The sequence below is a fragment of the Miniopterus natalensis genome, chromosome 15 (genome assembly GCF_054644295.1).
Source record: "Miniopterus natalensis isolate mMinNat1 chromosome 15, mMinNat1.hap1, whole genome shotgun sequence".
Taxonomy (NCBI): Eukaryota; Metazoa; Chordata; class Mammalia; order Chiroptera; family Miniopteridae; genus Miniopterus; species Miniopterus natalensis.
This window is the reverse complement of record NC_142095.1, coordinates 11,403,847-11,426,857: the sequence shown is the minus strand read 5'-3', so window position 1 is coordinate 11,426,857 and position 23,011 is coordinate 11,403,847. Positions and strand designations below refer to the sequence as shown.

The window sequence follows — 23,011 nt, the reverse complement described above, 5'->3', positions numbered from 1 at the left end:
ATCACTTCACCAAATAAGACATACAGATGGCAAATAAGCACATGAACAGATGCTCGACACCATTAGTCATTAGGCAAATGCAAATTAAAACTACAATGAAATACTACTGTTAAACAAAATTCAACTGAGTAAATATTAAAGGTTTTATTGGCTTTATTCAGCGATACATGAATCAGGCGCCATCCCATCCATCAAATAAATAGAAGGGAGCTCTGCCAAGCTGCAAAGAAAGGAAGGTTTTTAAAGACAGAAAGGGGATGAGAAAGGGAAATTTCTAGCAAAGAGTGGAGAGTTTCAGGCTCAGGAGGAGACTCCTTTGGGGGAATGGAAGGGGTCTCTGGGGATTACCTCACTAATGCTAACCAGGAAATTCCAGACTGACCAGTTAAAATTACATTCCTGGGGGAGGTTGAGACTGTGACTGGGTTAGGTAGTGAGTCTTGGTTTGCTGACATGGGACTTAGCGCAGCTGATTCCATTTTAGGCCTGTTGCTTTTTTTCTTTTTTAACATGACGTAGCTATCAGCATGACAGAACACATCCACAACACACAAGAGGTAAGGACTCGGAGTAACTGGAACTCTTACACATTGCTGGCGAGTATCAAAATAGCCACTTTGGAAAGCTCTTTGTCATTTTCTTTTAAAGTTAAACATACACTTCCACATGACTTAGTTGTCCCACTTCTAGATATTTACCCAAATGTAATGAAAATCTACGTTTGCACGAAAAACCTGTATTGAATGTTTATTGCTGCTTTATTCATAATCACCAAAACTGGGAAACAACCCAGAAATCCCTCAACTGGGGAATGAATGAAAAAAAGACAAAAACAAAACAACTGTGATACATTCGTGTAATGGACAACTATTCAGCAATAAAAGGGGACAAACTGTTGAGCTATACAACAGCACAGGTGAATCTCAAATGCATTACGCTAAGTGAAAGAAGCGAGACTCAAACGTACATGATTCCATTTAGATGACATCCTGGAAAAGGCAAAACTATAGGGACAGAAAGCAGATCCACGGTTGCCAAGAGTTTAGGGTGGAGCAAGGGCTTGACTACAAAGAGGTAGCTGGAGAGAATTTTTTTGAGGGGCCTGCCGTGTGGACCTCTTCTGTATCTTGATTGTGGTGGTGGTTACAAGGATTCCATGCTCTTGTCAAAATTCATAGAGTGGCCACCAGTCTAAAAAGTGGGTGGGGGGAAAGTAAATTTTCTTACCTGCAAAATTTTTTAATATTTTAAAAGATGAAAAAGATGTATGAGGTCAACTGCCCTGTGTACCCTCATATTAGGGAATGGATTCCATGGATGATTGCATGCATGCATGGATGGATGGATGGATGGATGGATGGATGGATGGATGGATGGATGGATGGATAGATGGACAGATGGATTAATGGATGGATATCTACCTGCCTACCTGGTTACGTACTTACTTATTGCTCAAATGTTTAAGTTCCCCAGGTGACATTGCCCAGACCTTTCAGGTAGGAGCGCAGGTGTCTTTTCTGCGGGTGTTGCCTTCAGTACACAGTGCAATGAGCATCTGAGGAGGAAATGAGACACCAAATGTGAAAATTCTTTATAAATTGAAAGAATGCCAGATATACTGCCGCTAAAGGAAGAAACCATCTAGATATTCATTTGTTCTGCAACAATGTTGAGACTCCTGGAGGGCCATAAAACAAATAACAGCTTTTTAAAAAATCCAAAGAAAGCTCCTGTCCAAAGATGAAGGGAGATGCAGGCAGAGCAATGGATGCACATGCAGTATGAAGCCACTGCTAATGACCCCCCTAGACACACCCCCTCCCAATTCGCCACCTGACAAAATGGAAACAGGATGAATCCAATCTCGGCATTTTTTTATGACAAGGAAAATGAAGCCCAGAAAGAAGAAGAGACTTCTACAGCCTCACGTTGTGAGTTGATGGTAGAGTTGGGGTCACCAGTCTCATGGGAGAATGTTCCATTTCAATTGGTGCTTTATGTGGTGTGCAAAATAGTTCTTTCAACTTCCCAAAACAGTTCTTCCAACTTCTCAGCAGCAAACCCAAATAACTAGATTGGCAAAATACTGAAACAGGCAAAACAGTCCAGAGACATAAAAGGGGGGAAAACAATTTAATGTTCCGATAAAGGAAAACATATGTCCAAAGAAGGCCTTTTAAATTTAACTGAGAATTGTAAGGTTTTTTTCTGTAATCTTCTGGGAGTATTCAATTTCTTCCTCCCTCCCATGCAAGAGAACTTGGCCATTTCTTAGCCTCTAAGTATGAGCCATCCTCTGCCTCTAAATATGAGTCAATCTATGCTATGATCTGAAAAAAATTTTTTTAATTAAGGGGAGAAGGGGATTAGTGAACCTTAAGGCCTTTATCCACAGATCTAAGAGTTGGTTTTCCCAAAGTTCAAACAGAAAAGACTGCTCTGCAGGAAATCCATACTGCAACTTTCTAAGTATTCCCCAGTCCAAGAAAAGAGAATTCCAGAAAGAAGCTGCTGCCACGTGTGGATATTTCTTTCTGGGTGAAACCTAGCATTCATGTTGATTTCTGTGAGTTGAAACTATTGAAGAGAGAAAACAAAACTGCCCTAAGGAGAAGACCAAAAAGCAGTAGAGAGATCCTTAAAAGCTCACTTTTGTGAGAACTCCATTCCACATAGCAATGAGGTTGCGAATCTTGGAGAAATAAAGCAAAGGGGCCTCGACCGTCCTCCCTATAATGTTCCCTCCCCGCTCATATTGGGATAGAAGCCAGAAGAAGGGAAATGATCATGGAGATTCATCTTGATCGTGGGTGCCTTTATTTATAGCTGCCGTGCCCTTCTTACAGCTGAACGGTTTACTTTCTGACAAGACACATTTAGGATCATCATATGCTCAAATTTACTAGCAGGCATTATGCAGTAAATTATATCTGGCTATGAAAGCATGCCCGATTTATGTGCATAGCAGAGCCCTGTAAGTACGACTATTCCAATGTCAAGAGATGGTGTTTAAGTTCTAATAGTCTCCTTATGAGCATTTATGAACATCATTCGTTTTCTGAAGAGACACAGAAGAGTTAGTAATTGGCAGATGTCAGACAGAAGTTTTTATTTTACTCTCCATATCAGATAGTCTGCTTCCAACAAATCCCAAAAAGCAAACATTTCGGGACAGGAGGCAGAGGAGCTGTGGCGCAGTGGCATTTGGGGTCCAGTGGACTTGAGTGGGCATTTGGCTTTGCCTCCCTCTTGTCATGTGGGCAGCTCTCTTGGAGCACCAGTGTTTTATCTGAAAATGTGGATGACAGTACCCACCTCATGGTGCTGTTGTAAGGCTCAAATAAGATATTTGGGGTTATGCTTTGTAAACAGTAGAGTATTAAAACATGGGAGGGAGGGTTTGGGCTTTTGTTTTCCTTTGGGCATTTTTTGCCCCCAATAAAAAGGAAGAAATGAGGAATGTCTTCGCCATCAAGTTGTATCTCACCACTAGCCGTTCACCCTGTTGAATGAAAACCACTCACAAAATAGTCCAACGAGTGCTGAGTCCGTGGGTTTCTTCCTAGCGAGGGAGAACTGTTAAGTCAGAATTTGAGCAGATGGTTGTCCCCAAGTATTGGGTTTACTTACAACTTTGAAAAGGAACTTTTGCCCTGGCCGGTGTGGCTCAGTTGTTTGAGGGTAATCCGCTGCACCACGGTTTCCAGTTTGAATTCTCGTCGGGGCATGTGCCCGGGGTTTGGGGCTCAATCCCCAGTAGGGGGTGTGCAGGAAGCAGCTGATCAATGTTTCTCTCTTACCTTGATGTCTCTCTCTCTCCCTCTCCCTTGCTCTCTCTCTAAAAAATCAATAAAAACATTTTTTTTTTTTTTAAAAAAAAGAGGGACTTAACCACTATGTCAATTTGGGATTGCAATGATTGAGATACTCCATTCTGTCACCAGCAGAACCCGTAAGTAAATTCCAATCCCCTTATGTGTCCCTTTTATTAGACATTTTTGGAGAATTTTGACAACTGCAACTGTGTCCCTTTGATCATTTGAATTTCCTATTTTATAGCTGCTCTTTCCCACTGGCTCCCAATCAATTGAGTTAGGACTGTGAACTTCACCCTTCCCCTATTTGACTCTAGTCTCCTGTTCCTGACTGTCCCTATTGGGCCGCAGCCATTGGTTTTTCCAGCCTTATTGAGGTTTTCCTCTTTGGTCATGGTAAATTAATGCAGAGTTTCTAGCTACCTCAGTTCTTTTTCAACTATCACAGATAAATAAAATTTCTTTTTCCAAAGGAATGTAGTCATTTGTGTAGTCACTCACCCTCTGATGTAACTGGATCCTTGACATCTATTGAGCTCATTTGCATTCATGAGACTGCAAGGTTGCGGAAGATGCATAAAAAAAGAAAGAGAAGGGATAGGACTTGCAGATTCCAGCCATCCAGATGTGGACAGCAGTCTCCTGGGGAGGGCCCTAATTTTTAGTTTTCACTTCGTCCTGTTCTGCTGTTACCACTGCTCTGGGCCTTACAGGCTTGATGGGCTGCCTCCCCTCTGCTCTCTGGATGGCATTATTTTTCAAGTCTGGGGACAGGCTACTCTGAGGCTGCAGTGGCCACCTGGGGTGTGGCACCTGGCAAAATTCTCCGTCTTCCCTGTGTTGCCAGTCGCTCCCCCGACTAGGTTCGCCTGTGTCAATGGTGGTGAGATGGCCCAGACTTCTTTCTTTTCAACAAATGTGATTATCTATTTATGCTTCAGGAGATTTTTTTCCCCCCCAAGAAAAAGACATAAAAAAAATCATTTAAAACCATCAAAAGCCATTCATTTTTCTTGTTTTGGGGTTCAAAAAATATGGCTGTTTCAACTATGCCGAGGTGTCAGGAACAGGAGCCCCACCCTGAGAGCACAGCCTTTGCAGGGCATGGCCACCGCTGGGCAATGAGACAGAGAAGGCACTCTGGTCTATAACAGAACTCTTCAAACTGATTCACGGTGATTTCACTGTGGTCTCGGAACTGGGCCTAAAGTCAGGGCATGAGCAGGGCCATTCAATTCCCTCACCTCAGGTCAGTGCCGAAATGCTCAGGAGAGTCCTCTTCAAGACTAATTTCTTTCGTTTCAAGTATCTCATGCTGTGGCCTCGGCTGTTTCTAGAGGTCTGAGTCTCACGGTCTAATGATTATCTTTGTGGGAGAGATTACCTCCCGGTTAGACATGTCAGCCTTCATTTCCCCTTCCTTAATCACGCCAGTTTATTCCATTAGAGGCTTTCTTCCTGTCCCCAGTAAGTGAGGGTTCGTTTTCTCATCAGCGCCACTCTCTTCCACACAGCACTTTCACTGTGTCGTGGTCATTCCGCTCAGATGAGTTAGCACTAGAGACCAGGGGAGAAAATTAAAACCGGAGTCATGTCCAAGCATATATTTTAATATGTGCTTACAAAGCCAAAGGGCCATTTCGAACAGGATTTAGAAGCCAACTGCCTCCAATTGGTTCTGCTACTTCATAGCTATATGACATCTCTGGGCCTCAGTTTCCTTATCTGAAACTGGGTGAGAAGTGACGATCACCGTTTCTCACCAAGGGGCTTCTGTGGGGGCTGATTGAAATTCGGAAGCAGGCTAGAACACTGGCTCACACACAAAGGATAACCCATGCATGTATATGAGCCCATTGTTTATCTAGCTCACAGGTATTTATTTATACATCTTCTGTGCAAAATCATGGCACTCTTCTTAGTACGGCATGTGAACCCCTACCCTGACTGTTCCTCCTTTCACCATGGTCAGCTGGACCCTTGAAATGGCACATGACAGGTTCTATGTAGGTCACACTTCAGTTTCCAAGGGGGTGAAAGGAACCTTCTGCCTCGTTAGCACTCTCCCTCTTCTTGGAACTGCGCCCTCCCTGTCTCCAGCCATGTGGTGGTTCACAGGAGAAATACCTTTTTCTTACACGGCCACCCCTGAAGGTTCTGAGATGGACAGCTTCCCAAACCACTGAGAGTCTTTCCTGGAGATTTCTGGAACTGGAATTGAGAAGAAACTGTCCTTCTCTCCTGGTGGAAGCCTTGGGGAGGGAGGCTTGGGAGCTTTGGCGGCCACGGTCCTGGCTGTGTGGACAAGGTCAGTGTGCAGGAATGGCAGAGTTGAGAGAGGAAGAGGGGGCATCCTGGTGGCACTGGCGTCCTTGAATAAAGATGTCCTCAGGTCCAGGTGCATGTCTGCTCTTCCCGAAGGCTGGCCGTTCAGCATGTGCTTCGTGGCATGACCTCCCTTCATTGTTCCAGGTGGGGTGTGTGCTTGAAACTAGGAGACACCAAAGACTGGGGGGGACAAGCCTCTCCAGTCGGCCAAGATGTGTCCCAAGAGACCTACTACTTCCTCCAGCCTTCGTCTGCAAGGCTGGGCTCTGTGTTGACCCCTCCGCCCTTGCTGACCTGGTGGTGCATTCTGTCTGCTGTTTCAGTCCACTGATGAAGGAATCATCATAGCTCTCACTGGCGGGTCAGAGTAAGCGCTGTACATCTATTATTGCTCTCCGTGATGCCACACTGTCCTTTCAGAAGGCAAAATCATGACTCGAGTGCAAATGTGAAATGAATACAAATCATGGTTTTTATGCCGTTCATTAATAGGAACCCAGTGGGATGTTAAAACTGGTTCGAATAAAAATTAGAATTACATAGATGTGTATCTTCTACCAAGCAAAATTAAGTGGCATTGCTATGAACGGAAAATATCATCATCCGTTTTCTCAACTTAATTTCTATCCTTAGAAAGTTATTAAAAAAAAAAAAAAAAAGCTTGGTCAGCAACAAGTCAATCAAATGTGCATCCCCCTATGGGGTCAGAGATCCCAGAAGTTCCCCTAGACAATGGCCAGCGCTCCCCTGAAAGAACACCTAGTAATCTCTTTTGCCCATTTCCAATTCTTGGACAATCTTTTCTGACAAGTACAACAACCCTGTAAGAGAGATGATTATACTCCATGAAACATCATCTTCTTTTTAGAGATCAGGAAACTGAGGCTCATCGAAGAAACTGATTTTGCTCACGTAACCCGTAAATGGAAGATCAGTATTCAGAAACAGCTCTGACTCCAAATCCTGATCTAGACCATGCAAGCTGCCAGGGCCCGGGTGCACGTCCTGGCTCGTCCTAGGCTGTTGGGGAAAATGGATCCCTCACTTATTCACTCGCCCATTTAACAGAGATTGCTTTTATCCTTTGTGCTGCGGTGTATTGCTGTCCAGACTTAATCAGCCTGAGACCACCAGGAATAAACCTCAGTCTGGCGAAGTCGGGCTCACTGACATGTTGCAGAGGGACTGCACCCAAAGGAGCCGTAGGGTATCTCGCCAAAGGGTTACAGAATTGAGGGGAGAGAGGAGGTTTGGTGAAATGCAAATGAAGAAGTATATTGATGGGCACAAAGCAAAGCAGGGCTTTGCGTAAAGATATCATCATAAATCCTGGACTATGAAGTGGCCCCAGGGACATGTTTCCTCAGAAACAATAAAGTTATGATAGCTGTGGACTGTTGTGACCAGAAGCTCTGCACCTGGGTTGTAAGTTCTGCACCTGCTTCTTTCTCTCTTTTTAATATATTTCTATTGACTTTAGAGAAAGAGAAGGATAGAGGGAGAGAAACACCAATCAGCTGCCTCCTGCACGCCCCCTACTGGGGATCAAACCCAAAACCGGGAATCAAACCGGTTTCCTTTTGGAACCTGAGACGACCCTCAACCAACTGAGCCACAGGCCAGGGCTGCACCTGCTCCTCTAAGTCAGTGACTTAGACGTGCCAGGCAAGAATGAGATGTTTCACTTTTTTTAAATTGAGATATACTTAACTTATAACATTGTGTAACTTTAATTAATTATGATATAATTACTACCATAGCTTTCACTAACACCTCCATCACGTCACATAATTATCATTTCTTCTTTTGTGATAGCTGTTTTGGTCTTACTAACATAATTTCAAACAGCAACGTTCCTGATAGTCTATGATTTTAGAGAAAAAAGTTTCTCAATGAGTCAGAAAGCAGCCCTCCCTCCAAGAAGGGAGTCTATGTGACATCTGCAGCTACAGTGTCCTTGGGAGAACTATTATTTATTGTTAACTTTGGAGCTGGCTTTAAGTGTCTTTGATTCTAGCCTGATGAACGGCCAGGCAGATTTTTAAAGTCTCAGCTAATGTTTACATCCTCATGTCTCAAAGCGGGGGACAGACAATCAGGTCATCACAACACAGTGCGAAGGCGCTGTGACGGGGGCTCACCTTAGACTTAACTTAGGCTAAGGGAGGCTGCCTGCAGGGGCAGACCGCCCAGCGGGGACAAGCAGAAGGCGACCAAATGAAGGTGAGGAAAAGGGTGACAGCACAGCCGGGACTTGGGCAAAGGCATAAGAACGAGGGAAAGGCTGGCAAATTAGAGGAATCAGAAGTGTTTGTGAAGGCGAATCTAGAATGCCTCGAATGCTGGGGACAGCCAAATAACACAGTTAATTAAAATGTATCCCAGGCCTGGCCGGGCGCAGCTCAGTGGTTGAGCATCAACCCAGGATCCAGGCGATCAGGGTTCGATTCCCGGTCAGGGCACAGGCCCGGGTTGTGGGCTCCATCCCCAGTCAGGGGCGTGCAGGAGGCAGCCGATCAATGACTCTCATCATTGATGTTTCTCTCTCTCTCTCCCTCTCCCTTCCTCTCTCTGAAATCAATAAAGACATTTTTTTTTTAAAAATGTAACCCAGACTGTCCCACGTCTAAGGGTAGAAAACATGGTCATCCTGAAGTGTGCATCATGGTCTTTCTATGTGTGTACAAGTGAAAGGAAGGAGCCCCGCGAGCCCTGTGGGCCGTGCCAAGGGGAATTCCACAAGGGGAATTCCACTGCCACGTCCCGTGGCACCCGGTCGGCCAAACTGATCCTTGTGGAGAAAGTGGAACCGCTTTGCAGACTTTGCCCTGAGCCATCCTGTCCTATCTCATGAGAACACCCAGGGGAACCGGGCTGGCCTTCAAGCCATGCTGAGTTGCAAGAAAGGACAATGAGACTCCAGAGATAAAATTACCGCAAAGGAAAGGGGTGGCCTCCAAGAGAGAACGGGATTCAGCTGTGGGTTGTATCATTCTGAGCCCTGGGAGGGAACAGACTGGACCCTGAAACAGGCAACTCCTCCTGCCTGCTTCTTCACTGGCCGAGCCCATTCAGGAGCCTGCGGATGCATCATAGCTGCCAGCTTCCCAGGGCACGGAGCAGGGGAGGCAGGGAAACCACGTGGAGGGACGGAGTGGAAACTCCTGGCACAGGACAGATTATTTTTACAATCACTGTAAAGTGTTTTTGTTATAAAATATTCTCTAGCCCACCTGCTTACAGTGCCCTGGCGCTGCTTTGCAGGGACTCCTGACCTTCGCAAGAAATCCTATTTTGCATGAGAAGCCGAACAAAAGCCTTTTCCAACACCCGGTGAAGCTCTGCAGTTGCCCTCTTTTGCCACCTGTTGTTGGACCTGCAGTGATAAGTCATAATGAATGGAAAAAGAAGCGGATGAGTCGGCTTTCATAGTGAGCAAACACGGGAGCTGCTCAATGAACAAACACGGACACCTCCAGGTCCAGGCCCACCTCAGGCTGTGCTGCTTACTAGCTGGAGAGACTTGAGCAACGACTTAACCTCTCAGGCTGCCTTGTCTGTAAAATGAGGAAATGCTATGGCCTCCCTCAAAGGGCTCAGCAAGGACTAAGTGAGACAATGCATTGCCTGGCATGAGCTGAGCTGCAATCTGCCTGGGTGTAAATGAACACACTGGTGAAACTCAAGGTGGTGATATTACACGTAAAATCGGATTTGAAATAGCCAAGTGCAATGCAATCATACGAGCCCTGCACCACATGAGGAGTTCTGCATTGCGGTATGGATGCCAGTCAGTCTCAGCTGTGTGACCCTCACACAAGTCCCTTCCCCATTCTGGCTCCAAGTTTCATCACCTGAAAAGTGAAGGCACTGAACTATGACCTCTGAGTCTCCTCTGGCTCTCACATTCTACACTTCTGGGGACTTGGACACAAGAGCCATGGTTGTGCTTGTCAATCAATGTGTTTCTTCAAGTATTTATAGGCAACACTCCGTTACCTTGAGGATAAAAAACTGTTTGGGTTTTCCATTAATTGAATTGTGTCACCCACTCCTCCATCCCAAATTCATATATTGAAGTCTCAACCCCCAATTTGACTGTATTTAGAAACAGGGCCTCTAAAGAGGTCGTTAAAGTTAAATGAGGCCATAAGGGTGAGGTACTCATCCAATAGGACTGGTGTCCTAAGAAGAGGGGTGACATTAGTAAGGCAGTGGGAGAGGAAGTCCCAGCTCCCTGCTCCCACAGAAACACCTCTTGTGATTAAAAGCACTCGATAGCCCGGCCGGTGTGGCTCAGCGATTGAGCATCAACCTAGGATCCAGGAGGTCGAAGTTCGATTCCTGGTCAGGGCCCATGCCCAGGTTGCGGGCTCCATCCCCAATGTGGGGCGTGCAGGAGGCACCCGATCAATGACTCTCTCATCATTGATGTTTCTATAGTCTCTCTCTCTCCCCCTCCCTTCCTCTCTCTGAAATCAATAGTTTTTTTTTAAAAAAAGCACTTGATAAACTAATCACAGAACAAATTTACCTCTTCATAATAAAGGCCATACTCAACAGTGAAAAACCGAAACCTCTCCTCTCACATCAGGAACAAGGCAAAGATCCCTCTCTCGTCACTTCAGCACAGTTCTACAGGTGCTTGTCAGAGCAACGAGGCCAGAAAAAGAAATACAAGGCATCCAGGTCAGACAGGAAGAAGTCGAGCTCTCTCTGTTCGCAAACGATGGTATCTCGGATGCTGGAGACCCTGAAGATTCACACCAAAAACAAACTGTTAGAACTAATAAATGAGTTGGATAAAGTGGTAGGATACAAAATCAACATTCTAAATCACTTGCGTTTTTATACACTAACAACGAACTACCCGAAAGAGAAATTAAGAAAACAATCCTATTTAAAATCCTTAGAGCCCTAGCTGGTTTGCTCAGTGGGTAGAGAGTCACCGCTCGGACTGAAGGGTCCCGAGTTCCATTCTGGCCAAGGGCACGTACCTCGGTTGCAGGTTCGATCCCCTGCCCCAGTTGGGGTGCATATAGGAGGCAACCAATCAATGTGTCTCCCTCACATCGATCTCTCTCTCCCCCTTCCACTCTCTTGAAAAAAGCAATGGAAAAAATATCCTCAGATGAAGATTAAAAAAACAATACTTAGAAATAAACTTAACCAAGGAGATGAAAGATTGGTACATGGAAAACTACAAAACACTGATTAAAGAAAGTTTTTAAATCACAAATGAATGGAAAGAAATTCCATGCTCATGGCTTGGAAGACTTAGTATTGTTAACATGCCCATACTTTCCGCCCAGCCGGTGTGGCCCAGTGGTTGAGCGTCCACCCAGGAACCAGGAGGTCAAGGCTGGATTCCTGGTCAGGGCACATGTCCAGGTTTCGGGCTCCATCCCCCGTAGGGGGCGTGCAAGAGGCAGCTGATCAATAACATTTCTCTCTCATCAATGTCTCTCTCTCTCTCCCCCTCTCCCTTCCTCTCTCTCTAAAAATCAATAAAAACATGTTTTTAAAAATTTGTCGAAGGCAGCCCATCAATGACTCTCTCTCATCGTTGATGTTTCTCTCTCCCCCTCTCCCTTTCTCTCTGAAATCAATTTAAAAATGTATTTTTTTAAAAACATATTTTAAAAATGTGTTGAAAGTTGAAAGTAATACAAAATAATATTGAATGTAAACTGTAATTGAAAAAAAAAGTCTGTTGAGGGTAGATGTCATGTTAAGTACTCTTACCACAAAAACTAACAAACACACGTGAAGAGGAAGAGATGCCAGGGATGCATGTGCACAGAGGAAGGGCCGTGCGAGGACACAGCAAGGTGGTCGGCCATCCGCAAGCTCAGGAGATCGGCCTGAGGAGGAACCAAACCTGCCAACACTTAGATCTTGCATTTCCAGCCTCCAGAGAAAATAAATTTCTGTTGTTTAAGCCACCCAGTCTGTGGCATTTTGTTACGGCAGTCTAACCAGACTAATTCAGAATTTAAAAGCCTACTGTGGTAGAAGCTTCATTTGGGAATGCTCGAGAGGTTTCATGGAAGAGTTAAACATTGAAAGGGTTATTCCTGGCATTAAAAGAGCCATAGAGAGATGTTATCTCTTACTGGTTTTGGTAATCAAATAGGCTGTCAAAATCTAGTGCAATTTTTTTTTAGTTTCAAGCTTTTAATTCTCCCAACAGGTCAGTTTGGGAAGCAGAATTAAATAGCACAACATCAGGTAAGTCATTTCACCGCTGAGCCTCCATTTCATTATTTGTTAAATAAAGGATTTAGATTAGATCACCTCTAATTCTCTGGGCTTTAATGTTCTATCATACCCAGTGAATTTTGAGCAATTACATTCATCGTATCACTAAACTTAAAGAAATAAGTGGTGACAGACTCCTAAGAGTAGACTATAGTTGTAAAAAAAAAAAACAAAAAACACATTACGGTAAAAAGTTTGACCCCAATACTTCAGAAATAAGTTTTTGTAAACGGATTGCCACACGGGTAGGAAGATTAGGCTGAATCTCTGTTACCTTAGACAAGTGTCCATTCTCAGTCTGCTTTTGGTTGTGTGATCACCTTAAGCAGGCTCCTCCAAATATTTTTAAAAAAATAAGAAACAGCCTTGGGGAAAAGTTAATAAAAACGCAATACAGTATCTTTGAAGAGATCTCTTCACCCCGGGAACTGGGCATCAGTGGATGAATCTGGAGGTTGGTCCACTGTGTCCATGAAACACAACCACCACCACCAAGAAAATAATGCTCCCTGTGTGACCACAGTGAAAATAACTGAATAAACACACGCAGGAATTTTAAAAACAACAAAACAATTTCAAAGAACTGGGTAGTGAAAAGTCGAGAGCACGAAGGGAGGAAAGAAAAAAATTACAACCGGCAGATATGCAAAAAAAGGGTTCACGGTGCGTGAAAGTGAGAGGGGAAGAGGCGTGGGGAAGAAATGGGAAAAGGGGGAGCTATTTCCACCGAGAGAGGGCCCCGACCACGGTTAATTTGGGTGGACGTGCAAACATTCCAACAACAGTCCAATTTTAGAACATCCCCCTCAAATTCTCTTGAACTGAATTTCACAAGCCGAGCCCTCCGAAACCCACTGTAGTTTTGGGAATTGAGGGACATGCTTTTAACAAAGCCGAAAGTTGTTTTTCTTCTATCCGGCCACCAGGGGGTGATACATTCCATTCAATTCAACAAACACTCAGAGAAGGTTACCAACTGCAGTGTCCCCACAAATAAGGTGCTGTTCCTTAGAGTCCAGGATTCTTGATAATATATATACACAAATAATTACTACTCGTGCCCGGCCGGGCGTGGCTCAGCGGTTGAGCATCAACCTAGGATCCAGGCGATCGGGGTTCGATTTCCGGTCAGGGCACATGCCCGGGTTGCGGGCTCGATCAATGACTCATCATTGATGTTTCTATCTCTCTCTCTCTCCACCTCCTTTCTTCTCTCTGAAATCAATAAAGATAAGTTTAAAATAATAATAATAATAACTCATAAAGAAATGAGCTACAGAGTTGCACTTGAACTAAGTCTTTAGGCTGGGTGGAAATTCATAATAAGCAGAGATGGATGGTAGGCGGAAGTCAAGAAATACCTTTGGAAAGAAAGACTGGTGACAAAGATCAGTTAAGCTTCAGGCATCTAGGAGAGTTGGCATAGAAAGCATCTCCTTAACGCTATGTTTTTAATGCATTCAGCATCCACAGACCACTTAATGGAGTTTGGTTCCAAGTATAAATAACTGAACAGAAGTCAGTTATAAAAAAAAAAAAAGATTGAACACAATTTTAAAAATGCAATTATAAAAGTTATTAGCAAGTGCTCCTTTTCAATGGGTGAGGTGAAATTGTTTGCAATCGCTCATCATGTTATCTCTACCTGGCTCCACGGCCAAAAGCTTGAATGATAGTCTGGTTCTTCATCAAGTTAGTTTTCTTCTTAACCTTTATCTCTATTTAACTACAAAATATAAATCACAATTATAGATCTTTGGCTACAGCAGGAAGGGCCTCTGGTTCTGAGAGTCCGCTCTAGATATTTGGATCAAACATGGACCTCGAAGTTTTGGAGAGATTTTGCTCGAAATTCTAAATACAGTGCTTTGGAGAAGCAGAGTGAATGAGCCTGTCACGCCAAACCCCAGAAATCTAAATGCCTGGTCCCCCTGTTGGATGCATTTGGCTCTGACAGTAAAATTTCGTAATTTGTTACAGCATTTCAATTTTAACTTTTGTTCTTTTTAATTTTTAAATCTTTATCGAGGTGTAATTTATACACCATTGTAAGTATGCCTTAGAAGTATACAGTTCAATGATTTTTAATAAACTTTCAAAGCTATACAATTATAACACTCAAACGTTAGAACATGTCTTCCCACCGTGGGGGAAGGAGAAATTTCTCTTTTCCCTCTTAGTCCCTCTGACTGGCCTAAGAATTAAACTGACATGAAAGAGACTAGCAGGCGAAAATAAGCAGATTTAATTATATACGTGCACAGGGGCGTTCCATAAGGATATGGGATCCAGGACAGATTGGGCCGTTGAGGCTCACACACCATCTTGAGCTAAAGAGAAGGGGTGGGCAGTGGTTTGGGACTTCAAAGGGCAGGAGGGCAATTCACCTGGAGACGGAAAAGCAAGTGTTTGGTACACAAATGTTATCCTGTCCCCTTTGGCCTTCGAGGTGGCAGCTTCCCTACTCCCTGTGGTGATCCCTGACTTGCTACCTAAGCTTTCCCTCAAAGGAAACACTTGCCGTAGGGAACACCTGTCCTGTTTGTAGCTACCGAAGCATCCGCATTGCGTTACACTGTTGTGTTCTATTATATTGTGTTACATTGTACCGTGTTGCGTTGTATTGTGTTATATCACCTTGTAATAAAGTATACCTGCAGAAAAGTACGTAAACACAAACTGAACACACTCAAGTAACCCCATCTAGGTCAAGAAACAGGACGCGACAAGCACTCTGGGTGCCACCTTCTTGCCTCTGTGACCGCGACTGCCCCGAGGGAAAATCTATATTCCTGACACCATAGATTAGTTTCAGAACTTCATACGAATGTTATGATACAGAATGTACTATCTCTGAGCTTCTTCCACTCAATGTTGGCTAGACTCAGCCATCCTATTTCAGGTGGAGTAGTTCATTAATTTTGATGTTATGTCATTTTCATTGTGTGAATTCTCCATTCTGACCATCGCCGTTCTACTGTGATGTGCATCTGGCTGGTTTCCAGTTTGGGAACAACAAACAGTGCTGCCCGGAACATTCCAGTATATGTATTTTAGTGAACAAATGTATGCATTTCTGTTGGGTGTACCCCTGAAGAGCAGAATTGCTGGGTCACATGACGTGTATAGTTTCAGATGTAGTAGATGCTCCGAGACAATTTTCCAAAGTGAGTTGCTTATGCCGACTCACACCCTAGCCAGCGACGGATGAGAGAGCGTCCCCTTGCCTGCTGCCGTCAGTCTTTTCCATTTCATTCACTCCGGTAGGTATGTAGTAGTACTATTGTATTGCGGTTTCAATTTTCCTCAGCACTTTTTGGACAATCTTCCTACGTTAGCATCGTTTCCTGTAAGCCCTGCTTCCCCAGGGTGCAGAGGTCAGACCATCACTTTCCTGGTCTCCCCCGTGACCCAGGCTGCACCGGCCGGACTCACTCGTGTAGGACTTCAGCCCCCGGGAGGGAAGCAGATGCACTAACCCACTGCGGCAGCACTGACAGGAGCATCCAATCTGGAGGGCCAACGTGCAGCTTCAGCACCTCAGCCAGCATCACTGGTGGGAGCCGCAGGGTCTGTGGTCAGCAGAGGTGTCTGCGACACATGCTGAAGCCGGGTGTCGTCCGGGAATTGTTCCTAGCCCCATGGCCTTCCAGGCCAGCTCCTTGGCCCTCACAGATTCTGTCAGAACCTTAATATTCTAAAGGAATTCCTTTTCTGCTTGCGATAACTGGAGGTCCGTTCATTTCCACCTAAAGCCAGATTGATGTGATTACAGGGATGCCTAAAGGGGCAGCCAAAGGAACTACACAGCTCTAAGAGAACATCGCACCTCGGGGCCTCCTACCGCACACCAGTGGTCACGAGAGAAAGAGACAGAGCCCCTCCACCAGCGAATAGCTGCATTACCTTTTGCCTGGTGAACGAGAATAGCTCTTAGGAAATGACCACCCATGCTAACATTTCCCTCCTGTCACAGCAGGCGGCCCGCACAGCTGCGTTTTGCAGATGGTGAACAGCTTCTGCTATTTTTAGCGGAGACGGCTCTAGCTGAGGAAACAGGCACAGGACCTAAATTCCCCTGAGTCTGTTTCGCTGCCTCAGTGACGCCTCCAGTTCTGGGCCAAGCTACCTGCACCCACATCCACACGGAGTAGCATCAGCCCCTCCGAGAGGCCGCCGTCCTCGGCGGGAGCACACCCTTGGACGCTAGCTCGAGAGAGAACAGCCATGGCCCACTGAGGAGTCAGGATTCATGAAAATATGCAAATCAATGCTGCATATTAGCTATAAACAATTATGTATGAAAATCACAGGCTACGGAGGCCCTGGCCGGGTTGGAGCATCATCTCGATGGGCCAAGGTTGGGGGTTTGATCCCCGGTCAGGGCACATACAGGAATCAACCAATGATGCATAAAAAAGTAGGACAAGTCGTCGTTTCTTTCTCTCTCTTTTTCTCTCTCTCTTCCTCTCTCTCTCTCTAAAATCAATAAATTAAAGAATACGAAAAAAGAAAACCACAAAATACGGATTGGAAGATAGAAATCAAACTTATCAGCGCTAACGGAAGTGAGGACACAGAGAGGGAGAGGAGTGGACTGAGGAGGCGATTCGTGGGGGCCTTGGCTTCCTCCGTCCTGTTTTATATTCATTCACGAAGAGACTAGAAGCCAATCAGACACACGTTATCAGTTACTAAACTTCGATGTTGGAAATGGGAGTGTTTGCTGAAGTTTCCTATGTAGTTTTCAGTGTGGTTAGCTAAAAAAAAATTTTTTTTAAAAAATTAAACTGATCCAGAGTTGCATGTGCTCAGCTTTTAAGCAAGAGGCATTTCTACAAGAAATGAAGACGTCCCTTCAGGCTTCACAACTCAGCTTTTTCTCACAGCAAGACAAGGCCTCGAGCTTCTTGTTCTTTTCCTGGTGGAGCCGTGGGGAGAATGGAGGAGCCACCCCCAACCCATTAGCCACCTCGGTCTTTTGAAAAAAAACTAGCCGCCGGTTCTGGATGTTGGCTCAGCCCGGGACGAAGGACAGCACCGAGAACGTCCCTCCCTGCCCGTGACGGCCCGGCCGCTTCACCCGGCCCTCTCCTTAGGGGATGCCTGTCAACCCGTCACTCAGCCCAGAGCTCACGGGGCTCCCGCTCAGGCAAGAGGAAATACAGACACACACACATGCCCACACGTGTAAATGTGGGGAGCTCAACTTGGCTTTGAGACCAAATGTATTTCTAACTATGGGTCACAGTCAAAATGTCTGAGCGCCGCTGTACTAAGAAATTTACACATAATATGGCCAAATCAGAAAACTCATTCATTCGCTTTCTTCTCTCTAAAGTTTTAAAGAGGTTCCTCCCCCATTGTCTCCACCTCAGCAAAGGACACCACCATCCGTCCCATCCCATGGCTTAAACCAAAGGCCCGAGGTCGCCTTGGCTCTGTCCCTCAGCTCGACGCCCGCATCAGCTACCGAATATATAATAATACTTGCACTGGTTTGGAAAACTTGTGTGTTGAACCAAGACACCCCCCCACAGGCATACAATATGCCCACTGAACTGCAACATAAAATGTATTTCTTCCCTTTTCCTGAAGAGGGAAATTGTTACGAAGAGGTGGGTTTTATACTGTATCCTCTCTAAGGAGCCTGGAAACATCTGGAGCCCAGTTTCTGTCTCTGCTTTTTCGTGTGTTTAAATGTATGGTATCCTCTCATTCCGTTGCTGTCCCTTTTCTACTGCTAAGAAGTCTGCTCCTCGTGTGACACATAACTGATGGGAGGTAGGAGGAAAGAGAGGACACGGGAAGCAAGCTACATTTTTTCAGTTTGTGGCTTCTCTATTGACAGGTGTGAGGCCCGGCCAGGCGCCCGCTCTCCCCTCTGGAACTCCACAGCGCCCCACCTCTAGGCCCCCGTGGCACGTCGCCACTTTGACCTTGTGTGTCAGTTGTCGGGTCACGTTTTATCCTAATGGGGGAAGGTTCCTTCCGTATTCACTCCTGTGTTGTTCCTCCCGCCCCCACCCTCCCACCAAAGGGCCCAGCACAGTTCTTAGAAAAAGAATTCTAACTTCCCTCCCCTCCCTCCCTCCTGCCTGCCTTCCTTCCCTCTTTCCCTCCTATTCTTCCCCTTTTTTTCCTTACAGAGCAGAGAAACTATGCTGTAGAAACCCCGCTTTCAGCTGGCACTGGCACCGGCCATTGGAGGGCCCGGCAAATTGGCCTGCAGAGAACGAAGCTCCAGGAAACTGTGCTCATCAACTGGGGCGCGAGCAGAGTCTGTCGAGTGCCCTCGCCAACGTTAGGGAAGAACTCCCTCGATCTCCTTCCCTGGGGATATTTCTCGACCAGGGGGCTTTGAATGACTCTAACCTCTAAGGTTGTTTCCAACACCTCCTTACAGATATGAGCAACGCCAACCCAATGCAGGTGCTGGAATCGTGAACCCCCGTGACGTGCCTGCAAAGGCCACCGGCATACCTTACTCCTCAAATGTTCCCTCTTCGGGACTTCAACCTGCCTGCCAAGAAATCTAATCCTGGTGCGAAGAGGGCCAATAAACAAGGGAAAATGCATCACCTCACTCTAGCTTGTGCCCATTCCCTATAGGAGGAAATGTCTGAGGCAGAGCCAGAGAAACTATATAGAGACACATCTTCTTTTTTTTTTTTTGGCCAGATAATGGGGCATAGGGCAGTGATTACAGCTTCTCTACGTCTCACATAGCTCCAAGTGCAACCACCAGCAATCAACAGATAATTTTTAATAATAATAATAATGTTATTTCTGAGAGCAATAAATACCTAACACTGTCCATTAAAAGTAGCCTATAAACCATTTCTTGAAATTGCTTCCCAGTCAGTTTCAAACACGACTATTAAACCATTAAATAAGACAGAAGAGACAGTGTCATAAAATGAAAATGAGTCCTATGTCAAAGACGATTAGAGGCTAAATTTACAGCAGGTAAATTTTCTTAAAGAAGCAGGAAATAAAATTTTACTAAGTACCACCCTTAAATAATATATTTTCTGGATGGAGCCATGGTTTATCCAATGTCAATTCTTTATCTCGAGGGAGTAATAAGCTAATATGAAACATCTGAACAAGGGAAATAGAAAGACTCAAAGTAATCGAGGGGAATTTAAGTGAACTGCACCTACAAAAAAAGAAAGTAAAATACTTTGCAATCTTATAATTTCACGGAGCACAACTGGGTTTGTCCTATCAGAATATATCGTAAGCCAAGGTCACTGTGTGGACAAAAAAGGGGCCGCATGCTAACCCTGACAAGCTCAGGGGAGGCCTGCATGGCGGCCTCACAAGCTCGGAGACCCAAAGTAACCACGGAGGATGGTCTCAGATGAAAACTTCCTCACTGCCCTGGCCAGTGGGGCTCGGTCGGTTGGGGGTCTTCCCAGGGGGTTCTGGGTTCGATTCCCGGTCAGGGCACATGCCCTGGTTTCGGGCTCAATCCCGGGTTGGGGGCGGGCGGGAGGCACCCTATGGATGTTGTGCTCTCACATCGAAGTTTTTTTCTCTCTCTCCCTTCCCCTTCCTCTTTCTCTGGAAATCAATAAACGACAACAACCAACTTCCCAGCTGGAGTGCGTCATGGCGGCAGTCACGTCCCAGGCCTTCCTTGACAACGGCCAATCTTCCCCTTCGCTGAGCCTGTTTGTTGTCATTTTTTGCACCAATGGTAACACGCCTTTGGAAGGTCAGAGTGATCCCCTTTATTCCAGACCCCTCGGGGCACAATCTCCCAGCAGAACACGCAGAATCCTCAGTGTTATCTTGTTTGCCCACATACCATCTCTATGTGCTGTAAATGCTAATTGTTAACTGCCCTGTAGCCACCAGCGTAAAAGGTGTGTGTCTATCCGTTTCAATTTTCATCCAGCCTCAGAGGTTTCCCCACTTTGCCTCCTCCCGCCTCCCTAATCTATCACCAGTGCATTTCATGTAACCCCCTTAAATCTTCTCCTGTGATTCTAATGTAAAAAATAAGGCACAAAACTGCCATTCTCTCAACCCGTTCTTGCTTTCCGGCAATTATCGCCAGTTTGGCTGAAGTAAACTCATAAAGATTCCCTACAAGTTAGGACGTTTCTTATGTTGACAACAGGTATGAGGCTCAACCAGCTGAGCCACCAGGCCAGGGCCTGGCTCAAGTTGGTTTTAAGATAAGTATTAGTTTCTCTATTAGTCTTTCTGATAGTCCTACTTTGCATGCCTTTTTGTTAGAAACTAATACATATTTTGGGTCAGCCATTAAAAAGAATTACTTCTGGCACACTCCCAAATGAACCACAGGATTTTGTAAAATAGAATTTGTTCTTATTGGAGGTTCACTGAAAAAAAAAGTCATGCCCTTACTTAAGAATATGCCATGTAGCCTGGGTGGTGTGGCTCAGTGGTTGAGCATCAACCTATTGAACCAGGAGGTCGCGGTTCGATTCCTGATCAGGGCACATGCCCAGGTTACAGGCTGGATCCCCAGCAGGGGGCGTGCAGGAGGCAGCTGATTGATGATGTTTCTCTCTCTCTGTCCCTCTCCCTTTCTCTCTTAAAAAAAAAATCAATTAAAAAAAAAGAATGTGCTATGTAACTAGTAGTCATAGCATATAAAACAGTCACCTGACTTATCAATGCCTGTGCTCAGTAGTCATTTTCGAGCTTGTCAGTCCACAATTTGATGAATATTCTAAAAAATGTGCTCAGATTTTATAGTCTGTGCATTACTCAACATTTCTCCTATTATTTCCAATACCATAAAATAACTTGCAATGCATAGTAAAGCTCAGCAGGGTGTTTTTGGTAGAATTATTTTGGCCCAACTTGTGAAAATTTGAAGATGTTAAGAGCTGTCTCAATTGTGAGAAGGCTTTCAAATTATCTGCATTAATCTTGTAAGATTAATTTTCATCTTAACAGGAAGTTAAGGAACCAGTCCTGACGTTAGGAATTTAATTTTAAAATATCTGGCGCCTAAAAGGTACTCAACAAATACTTGTTGAAGAGTGAATGGGGCGGTGGGGTACCTCCTTGCTAATAAAAGGGTGACGGAATTCTGACTTGCAGCCAATGAACGCTATACTGGAAAATAAGAATATTCAGATTCACATTTCATTGTGTTACAAGTGACGTTGACTTCCAACAGATAGTGCAATAAAAGAGACAAAATTCCATTAAAGCCCTTCATACTGTTTATGATAGGTTTCCCGAGACAGTCAGCCCTGGAGTGTGAAGATTAGTTACCCTCAAGACAGTAAGTCATTAAAAGTTATTATTGGATTTTCATCTCGGCCTTCAGTGCAAAGAAAGGTGAGAAATTAAAAAATTTCTACGAACATAAATGCCCTTCTCTCCCAAAGTTCTGAGGCTTCCTAAAAGAAAACTATTCAATAATTAAATAGGACGATCCATCCCAGGCCCTGAACTGAAGAGGAATCCCCGGCCCACGATAAATGGGTGCAGCCACTCGCAGATGTCAGCTTAGGCAGCAATCGGCCCAGAACCAGCTCCCTCTCCACTGCACAGGCCAGAGAAAGGAGGGAGGACCCAGCTCAGCAGCCCCGACTGGCAGGCACTACCCAGCAGTGAGGTTAAGGTCTCACACCCCAGTGGAGGTTCTCAAAAGAAAAGGTGGACAGACTCGTAGGAAAACAAAGCTTCTTTGTTTTTCCGTGATATGCGGTTTTAAGATACAGTGCCTGGCACAAAGGCAGTCAAGATTCTTCACACTACGGCCCAGCCTACCTTTACAGCCCCCCTTCCTGCCGTTTTCCACCCCACACCCTGAAATTCCAGCAGCACCAGACTGCCCAACAGCTGGAAACACCCCGCGCGCTCTCATGGTTTGACAGTGCACCTGTGACCATCGTATAAAGGGCCACATGCCTCCCGGGGAGAGGGGAGGGTCTATGCGCCTTCCTAGGGAGCCTGAGCTCGCTAACCTTAGCGCCTCTTTTGTAACCAATAGGACGTGGTGGAAGTGATACCATGTACCTTCCAAAGCTAGATCAACAAACGCACGCGGCTTCGCTTCTGGTTCTCGTGGGACACTCACTAGGGAGCCCGGAGCCACCAGGTTAGAAAGCTGACCATTCTGAGGCCGCCACTCTGTGAAGAAGACCAGGCCACACGGAGAGGCCTTGGTCAGGGATTTCTGCTGACGGCCCAGCTGCAGTCACAGCCAATAGCCAGGATTAACTGCCAGACATGTGAGTGATGATGCTTCCAGATAGTTCCAGCTCCCCGCTGTGGGGTCACCCCCAGCCTTGCTGTCTTCTTAGTTGAAGGCCCCAGGTACTGCGGAGCAGAGATGAGCTGTCCCCACGGCGCTGGTGCTGAATTACTGATCATAGACTCTGTAGGCTTAATAAAACGGTTGTGTTTTGCTACTAAATTTTAGGGCAGTGTATTATGCAGTGGTGGTAACTGGAACACGTCCTCCATTTCAAGGAGTCGAAGTCTGACTCCTCCTCAAAGGCCCAGCACAATCATCACCCCTTCTCTGAAGCCCCACTGCCCTCTCTCCGGGGTCAGAATCGATGCCCTGGTTAGACTGCTGTGTGACTTGTCATATTTAGTTACAGGCT

The 23,011-nt window shown here is 45.4% G+C and overlaps 1 long non-coding RNA gene across 2 annotated transcripts in view; it reads right to left on the bottom strand.

Annotated features, from left to right (window-relative positions):
- LOC107526384 (uncharacterized) overlaps positions 1-23,011 on the bottom strand; it is a 32,612-nt gene continuing 9,601 nt past the window's right edge. The window contains exons 3-6 of one of the 2 annotated variants that reach the window (XR_001602162.2): positions 10,678-10,896; positions 9,377-9,519; positions 1,446-1,555; positions 1-220 (exon numbers count right to left, since the gene is read on the bottom strand). This is a non-coding gene — a long non-coding RNA (uncharacterized LOC107526384). The other variant, XR_001602161.2, reaches the window with a different exon arrangement.